The sequence below is a fragment of the Myxine glutinosa genome, unplaced genomic scaffold, assembly GCF_964187855.1.
Source record: "Myxine glutinosa unplaced genomic scaffold, kmMyxGlut1.1 SCAFFOLD_2651, whole genome shotgun sequence".
Classification (NCBI taxonomy): Eukaryota; Metazoa; Chordata; class Myxini; order Myxiniformes; family Myxinidae; genus Myxine; species Myxine glutinosa.
Genome location: NW_027618745.1, coordinates 1 through 7,112, shown reverse-complemented (window position 1 = coordinate 7,112; position 7,112 = coordinate 1).

The window sequence follows — 7,112 nt, the reverse complement described above, 5'->3', positions numbered from 1 at the left end:
GGCTGCGTACAGCCAAGCCATGAATGCGGGTTGTTCTGTGCCAGCGGCTGGACGCGTCCCGCATTCGGGGCAGGGACGGGGGCTTACCCGGCCCGAGACCCCACGCACCATCTCGGCACGGAGCCATCCCATGGCCCGATCTCGACCTGCCGGTATGCCTCAACAAAAAGTGGTCGCCATGACGATCCTTCCTATCGGGCTGCCCGCTCCGCCTAGTGGAGCACAGACGCGGCCGTTCAAAGCGAGGCCCAGCGTGGATCGCGCACGGCGGTCCTTTCGAACCCGCCGTGGCTCGGATCCCCGCTGGTTCTCGCGGCACGCGAAGCCCGGCACGCACCGAGGGCCCGATTCGGCTAAAAGTCGCTCTAACCTCTAACCCGGTTACCTTCGATGCCTCACCTGCATGCTTACACCCCGCAGCCCGTTCCTTGCTCACACATCCAGCCGTTTCCATGCTCCTCGTACCTTTCCTTACACACTTCGGTACACTCATTCCACTCACAGCCTTGGTCACACACCTGACCACCGAGCACCTTGGCACACATTTGTCGCTCGCACACCTCACCAACACACCTCTTCGCGCCCCTTCCTCGGTCACCTCCTCTGTGACAATCACAGGTGTGCTCTCACTCGCACACCCAACCACGTGCCTCACTACCAATTCCAGCGTGCATTCCCACTCACGCTCTACCATTCCAGGTGTGCTTCCTTTCTCACCTGTCACCACCAACTCACGCTCCGTGTCACTCGTACTACTCTCACCTCCACTTTTGACAGCGCACTCACCCTTACTCCCGACAGCGCACTCTTTCCCCATGCACCTGTCCGTTACACACCTTTCTCGCGCACACTCTTGCGCACACTCTCCCGTCACACCCTCTGTAACACTCACTACAGGCATGCATTCTTCCTTGCCTTTGACAGCGCACTCTTTCCCCATGCACCTGTCCGTCACACACCTTTCTCGCGCACACTCTTGCGCACACTCTCCCGTCACACCCTCTGTAACACTTACCACACCGCGCTTCCATGTGCTCCCTCGCACACGCGCTACGACCGACTCACTCTCGCCAGCACCCTCACTCCTTGGCACGCACTTTTTCCTCACACATCCCAGAGTCGGACTTTCTCGCACACCTACTTTTTCGCACACCAGACCTGTCGCACACTTCACCAACGGCCTCTCACGAACACCCGGGTCCATCTCGACCCCCAAGCTTCTTAAATCACCTGGCGCATCATACGCACGACCATATTGGTCACCACTTACACCGGGTCCTCTTTCTCTTCGCTTCTCCTCCATCACCTGCGAATCCCTCATCCAGTTAATGAGCACATCATCACGATCCGAACACAGACTTTGGACCAATTCTTTTACTTCCTCCTTTATCTCTTTCTTATCCTCTCTCCGTCGCTTCTTAATTTCGCTCACCCCTTCTTCCACTTCTTCTAATTTCTGCTTCACCTCCTTCATCTCCTCGTGCGCCCCTTTAAGTTCTTCCTCTAACTCCACTTTATTTTTTTCTATGTGCTCCCGCACCTCCCGCTCTTTAACCTCCATCACCTCTACCACCTTGTCCATTTTCCTCGTCAGGTCCTCATGTACCGTCTGACACTCTTTTTTAATGACCCCTACGTCCTTTTTCATCTCCTTCTGTGTCGATTTTAAACCCTCTATTACCGCTGTGTTCTTCTTTACCTGGTCCCCCAACTCCTTTTGTCCCACTGTCAGTTGTTCTACTCCCAGCGTCAACTCCTCTATACCACCTTGCAATTTTACAGTCCCCTTTCTCACCTCCTTCTCCATGCGCTCCTTACAGTGCCTCACCTCCTCGCGCACTCCTCCGACCTCCTCACTCACTCCTCCTCTGATCTCCTCTCCCATCACTTGCATCTCCTGCCCAGATGCCACCCTCATCTGCTCCATTTCCTCCCTGTGAGCATCCAGTTTGGTTTCTACCCCCATTCTGACCCCCTCTATCTGCTGCCCCATTTGTTTAACTTCCCTTTCCGCTTGGTCCCTCATGTCCCTCAATTTGCCTTCCATGGTGTTTTCTAACCCCTCTAACCCCTTTTTCATCCCTTCCATTTGATTCTCCTGAACGGCCATTCTGTTTTCTACCCCCATTAACCCATTCTTTACCTCTTTTATCCCATTGTCTAACCCCTCACCGGTACCCCTCGCTTCATCCCTCATTACCCCCATTTGGCCCTCCAATCGCTCACCCTGAGCATCCATCCGATTCCCCATTACCCCCAATTGCTCACTCTGCAGTTTGAGGGACGCCTGCATTTGCGCCATAAATTGCTCCATGAGGGCCTGCATTTGGGCCATCCCTCCCACTTGTGCAGCGGGTGCGGCCGCCGTAGCTATGTGCGAGGCGCCATTTTGCGCGCCCGCAACCTCGTGCGCGACGACGCCATTTTGCGACCCTGCTACCCTCACTGCTTCGCTCTCCTCATGTCCCTCAATTTGGTCCTGGATCGACCCTGCCTCACTCTCCTCTACCGGAACCCAGCCGTCTTGATCTGCCATAGCGCGACTTTCAAAATTCGGGTTTTTATTTTTTTTGTAAAACACAATCAAATTTCGCCGTTATAATTTCGAGCGCGTGAAACGCGCTCCGGGACCGATCCCACTTCCCGACACCAATTGTTACTCTAATAGTACAATTGGTGTTCCAAAATTTGGGCTAAATGAATTTAGTCCCAGGTCCGAATCCAACTCCTGACAACCAATTGTTACGGACACGACTTAGATGTTGAGATGTTGCTTGACCGAGCGGAATGGCCGCCGTGTTCGCACAAGTTACCCGATTACACTCGAACGTTGGCCGAATCGCGCTATGCTAAATCAATGAAGGAAAGGACACAACGGCTGGGTTAAATGACACGACACCAGGGGTACAGTTCTCAAGACCTCCGGAGGAGGATATAATATGGGTTATGCAGAACGTTTAGATTACACGGCACAGAGGTACAGCACAGAAAGATAAGCACTTATACACGGTCTTATCTTAATCCCGACAGACCACAGACAAACGGGACAAGACTGACTCACACAGGGATTGATGGCAAGGAAAGGCAGGTAGTCGATGGCTCAAGGTGCACCTTGGCTCAGGGGCAGAATTGACCCGGTCCGGTCCAGAGAGGCGGGAGGTATCTCTCAGCGCTAGGAGGTGGCGTCCTTTCTTCTTCGTAGCTGAGGCGCATCTGACGTCACCTCCGGTAAGTGGCTGCGTATATCCAGCGGGGAGTGACACGCCCTCGACTCGTTAGCTCCGCCCCAGATGGAATCGGTCCGCCGCTTCTTATTGGGTGCGGGGGGGTTACCGGGCTCCGCCCTTGACGAGGAGCTGACAGTCAGCCCCTGTGTGGTAACCCCGTCGGAGCACATGGGCAATGGCGGCTAACCAAGCCGGAGTGAGGACGCACACTCCCCGCGCCGCCACCGTGCCGCCCCCCGCTGTTGTTGTAGTTGTTGTTGTTGTTGTTGTAGTTCCATGAGGAAGAGATGCGGGGAGGTATTGGGAGGTCCTAAACTCACTACTGGTGCCATACAATCACATTCTGGTGCAACGAAGAGTCAGAATTAATGGAAACGAGTCCTTAACTGACATAGACTAAGAATAACTAGCAAGATGTCCTATAGTTGTCTACGTGAGATGCGGTGAACCTGGGCACGACATTTAATGGGGGAAAAAGGGGAAGGTCGGGGCTACAGAGTGTTGTTTACAGACAATGGGACTAGGGAATGGGGGATTGGGGATAGTTGGGGAGTATTGGGGAAATAGGGGAATATTTACAAGCGGATATGGATGGAGGCCAAATCCCATATCCGCAACATTGCACCCTTCTCTACCTCGGGGCGTCCCGACCCGATAAATCTTTACCTACGTTAGTGTGGCACTCAGATGTAGTTCCCTCTACTATTAACTCAACCCTGAGTGCGACAGTTTTACAGATGTTCACAAATGAGTAAATATGTCCCCCTGCGACGTTGCACCCTTCTCCTCACAGAAACACACCCACAGGATAACCGAATCGCGGAAAGAATCCTCAAACTAAACATACAGCCGGTAGGGAGCATCATTTATACAAGACTATACTGATATTTACACTACGATCCAGGACCTGTTTTTGGAGGAACACATGCAGATGTTATGCATAGAGAGAGCACGCATGCCAGCATCGATACACCAACCCACGAGTGCTCTGTGGCCCTACGGCCTTTAATAATGTGCAGAGCACCCCATCCAAGCACAAAAAGCACCACCCCATCATGTACAGTCAGCACCATCCGGTGCACCAATAAAGTGTTCAACGTCACCGGTGGTGTCGCAGCCAGCCGATGTTCTGCCGCTGGTCTTGCCTTCTTGAAGCACTTGGCCTTCTAGCTTCCTTAAAAAATAAAGAAAGGCGCCAACCGCGTCCATTTCTTTATTGTGGCCGTCAGGGGGCCAACTAAAAGTGGTTCACCTGTATGGCATAGGTGCCACGTTGACCCAGAGGTCCATCCACGGGTGGTGCTTGCCCGCAAGAGAACTGCGGTCCATGGTGGGCGGCCACAAAAATTGCGGTCCATATGGTGTATCGATCCCGGCAGCAAGCAGCGAAAGTGCAGGCCCACAACTGCGGAGCCAGCACCTCTCTCTCCTCTCTCTCTGCCCCAAAGCCAGATCCTCGGAGGTGGGAGACAAAAGAAGTAGACAAGTGAGTAAGGTGGTAAGGGCGCAAAAGTGCACGCAATATTAGGTAATGCACACTAGGGGCACATGGGCACCAGGTGAGACAGGTACGTTCCTACCGTACGCCGCCCCCCCCCCCCCCCCACCAGGTAACCTACATTGCCCCTCCCTTACCCCTTACTGTATCCACAAAACACAACACTACCCATAAACATCTACTTTACAAATCAACAAACGTCCCTACTGTCTTCCCCGTTCCTCCCATAAACCAAATTCGTCTTCTCTCCCTCCTAACCAATCAAATTTGCCATTTCCAACTCTCCTCACAATTTGCCATCTCCAACTCAACATCAAAATTTGCCATCACCAATTCATCATCAGTCCCTCCTAAGGAGGGAGAGATGGAATCACCCCAATGTCTCATCCACGTCGTGATGCGTCTCACCAATCCACACAGCAATTCGCATTTCCTGCACACAGAACAAAGAAAACACAGGTGTGGAGTCATCATCATCACCACAGGTAAGTGGCTGCGTATGGTGCGACAGGTTCATCAATCCTAACTATTTCCTAAATGACTTTAACAACTTTACATTACCCGGGGTCTTTCTCCTGCCAAACCATTGGCCCTCTTACACTATGGGTTCTAAAAACCAATTCCCATTGCCCAAACTGTGGTGCTTTTCAATTTGGGGTCTCACTCCCCCGATTCATCTCCCGGTGCCCTCGCACAATTTCTGGGCTGTGACGTGTAGCTCTCCCAGCAGGTCTACCCACCTGCACACCTCCACCACTGCAGTTGCCTCCGAGCTTACCTGCTCCTTACCCTAACCTATCTACCTGGGGAAGGCCCTCTGGCGCTCTCCCCACTCGGTGCCCTCTCTGGCACTGGGCTACCCGGGTCCGTCCTCCGGATCCTCGGGCCCCATCCACAACTCTACCGGCTCCCAGAGCCCACCTGCGGCCTCACCTGGCCGACATCCTCACAGTGGTGGAGTGCCCAACCAACTACACACACTAACAGGCTACACGCCCAGCCATTTCCACAACACTAATGCACCCATCCACAATACCATTCTGCAATCGCACCACAAATGCCAATATCCAACCACAATTTACCTATACCCTCTACCTAACACTTAAACTACCCGCCCCGGGTATCCGTGATGGGGGTCCACTCTTCCCCCATTCACACCTTCGCACCATGCACACCACTCCGTACCACTTACTCCATGTACTCCACACACCTGCACTTGCACACCTGTGCTCTCATACTTGGTGCCGCCTGCACCCTTCTCTCCCCGAAGCGCATTCGCGCTGATCCACAACACTCACTACTCATCCACTGCTCCACACTGCTCCACACTGCTCCACACACCTGTCCAGTTCTCACACAGCATCATCTCATCTAACTACTCCCCTCTGAAACTTGCGCTTCCCAGTCGTCCCTTTAAACTATTGCGCTCCCTCGTCATTATCATCCACACTAAACTACCTGCGTCCCCACTACAGGTATCAGTCACTAACTAACCTTAACGTTACCTAATGTCATCTTCTAGGGCCCTATCAATATCCTAACCCACCCGGGCTAGTTTTCACTGCCATACACCGAAGCGGACGCGGGAGAGGGGGAGGGGGAGGGGGAGGGGGAGAGGGAGGGGGGAAGGGAGGGGGGAGGGGAGGCGGAGGGGAGGCGAGGCGGAGGGAGGAGGGGAGGGGAGGTGGAGGGAGGAGGGGAGGGGAGGGGAGGCGGAGGGAAGAGGGGAGGGGGAGGAGGGAGGGGAGGGGGAGGGGGAGGGGAGGGGGAGGGGGGAGGGGAGGGAGAGGGGGAGGGGCAAGGGGTATGGGGTATGGGGGGAGGGGAGAGGGGGGAGGGGGAGGGGGAGGGGGAGGAGGGGGAGGGGGGAGGGGAGGGGGAGGGGGGAGGAGGGGGAGGGGGGAGGGGAGGAGGGGGAGGGGGAGGGGGGAGGGGAGGAGGGGGAGGGGGGGGAGGGGAGGAGGGGGAGGGGGAAGGGGAGGGGGAGGGGGGAGGGGAGGGGGGAGGGGAGGAGGGGGAGGGGGGAGGGGAGGAGGGGGAGGGGGGAGGGGAGGGGGAGAGGGAGAGGGAGGAGGAGGGGGAGAGGGAGAGAGAGGGGGAGGGGGGAGTCAAGTCGGAAGTCATTGTCCTCAATTGAATGTCGCATTTATTTTTTATTCCCTGTCAAATGGCATTGGTCCCGCATTCCGAACCCGGAAGTCGGAAATCATTGTCGTCAAAGTTGAAAAATTAACGTTACGAAATACGCTGATGACGTCATAATTTTAAAACCCGAAGGTTTTTTAAACATTTAAGGTGTGCTGCCGTTTCTGTGGGACGTACTGATTCCGAATATGAAGTTGAAAAATTAACGTTCCGCAATACGCTGATGACGTCATAATTTTAAA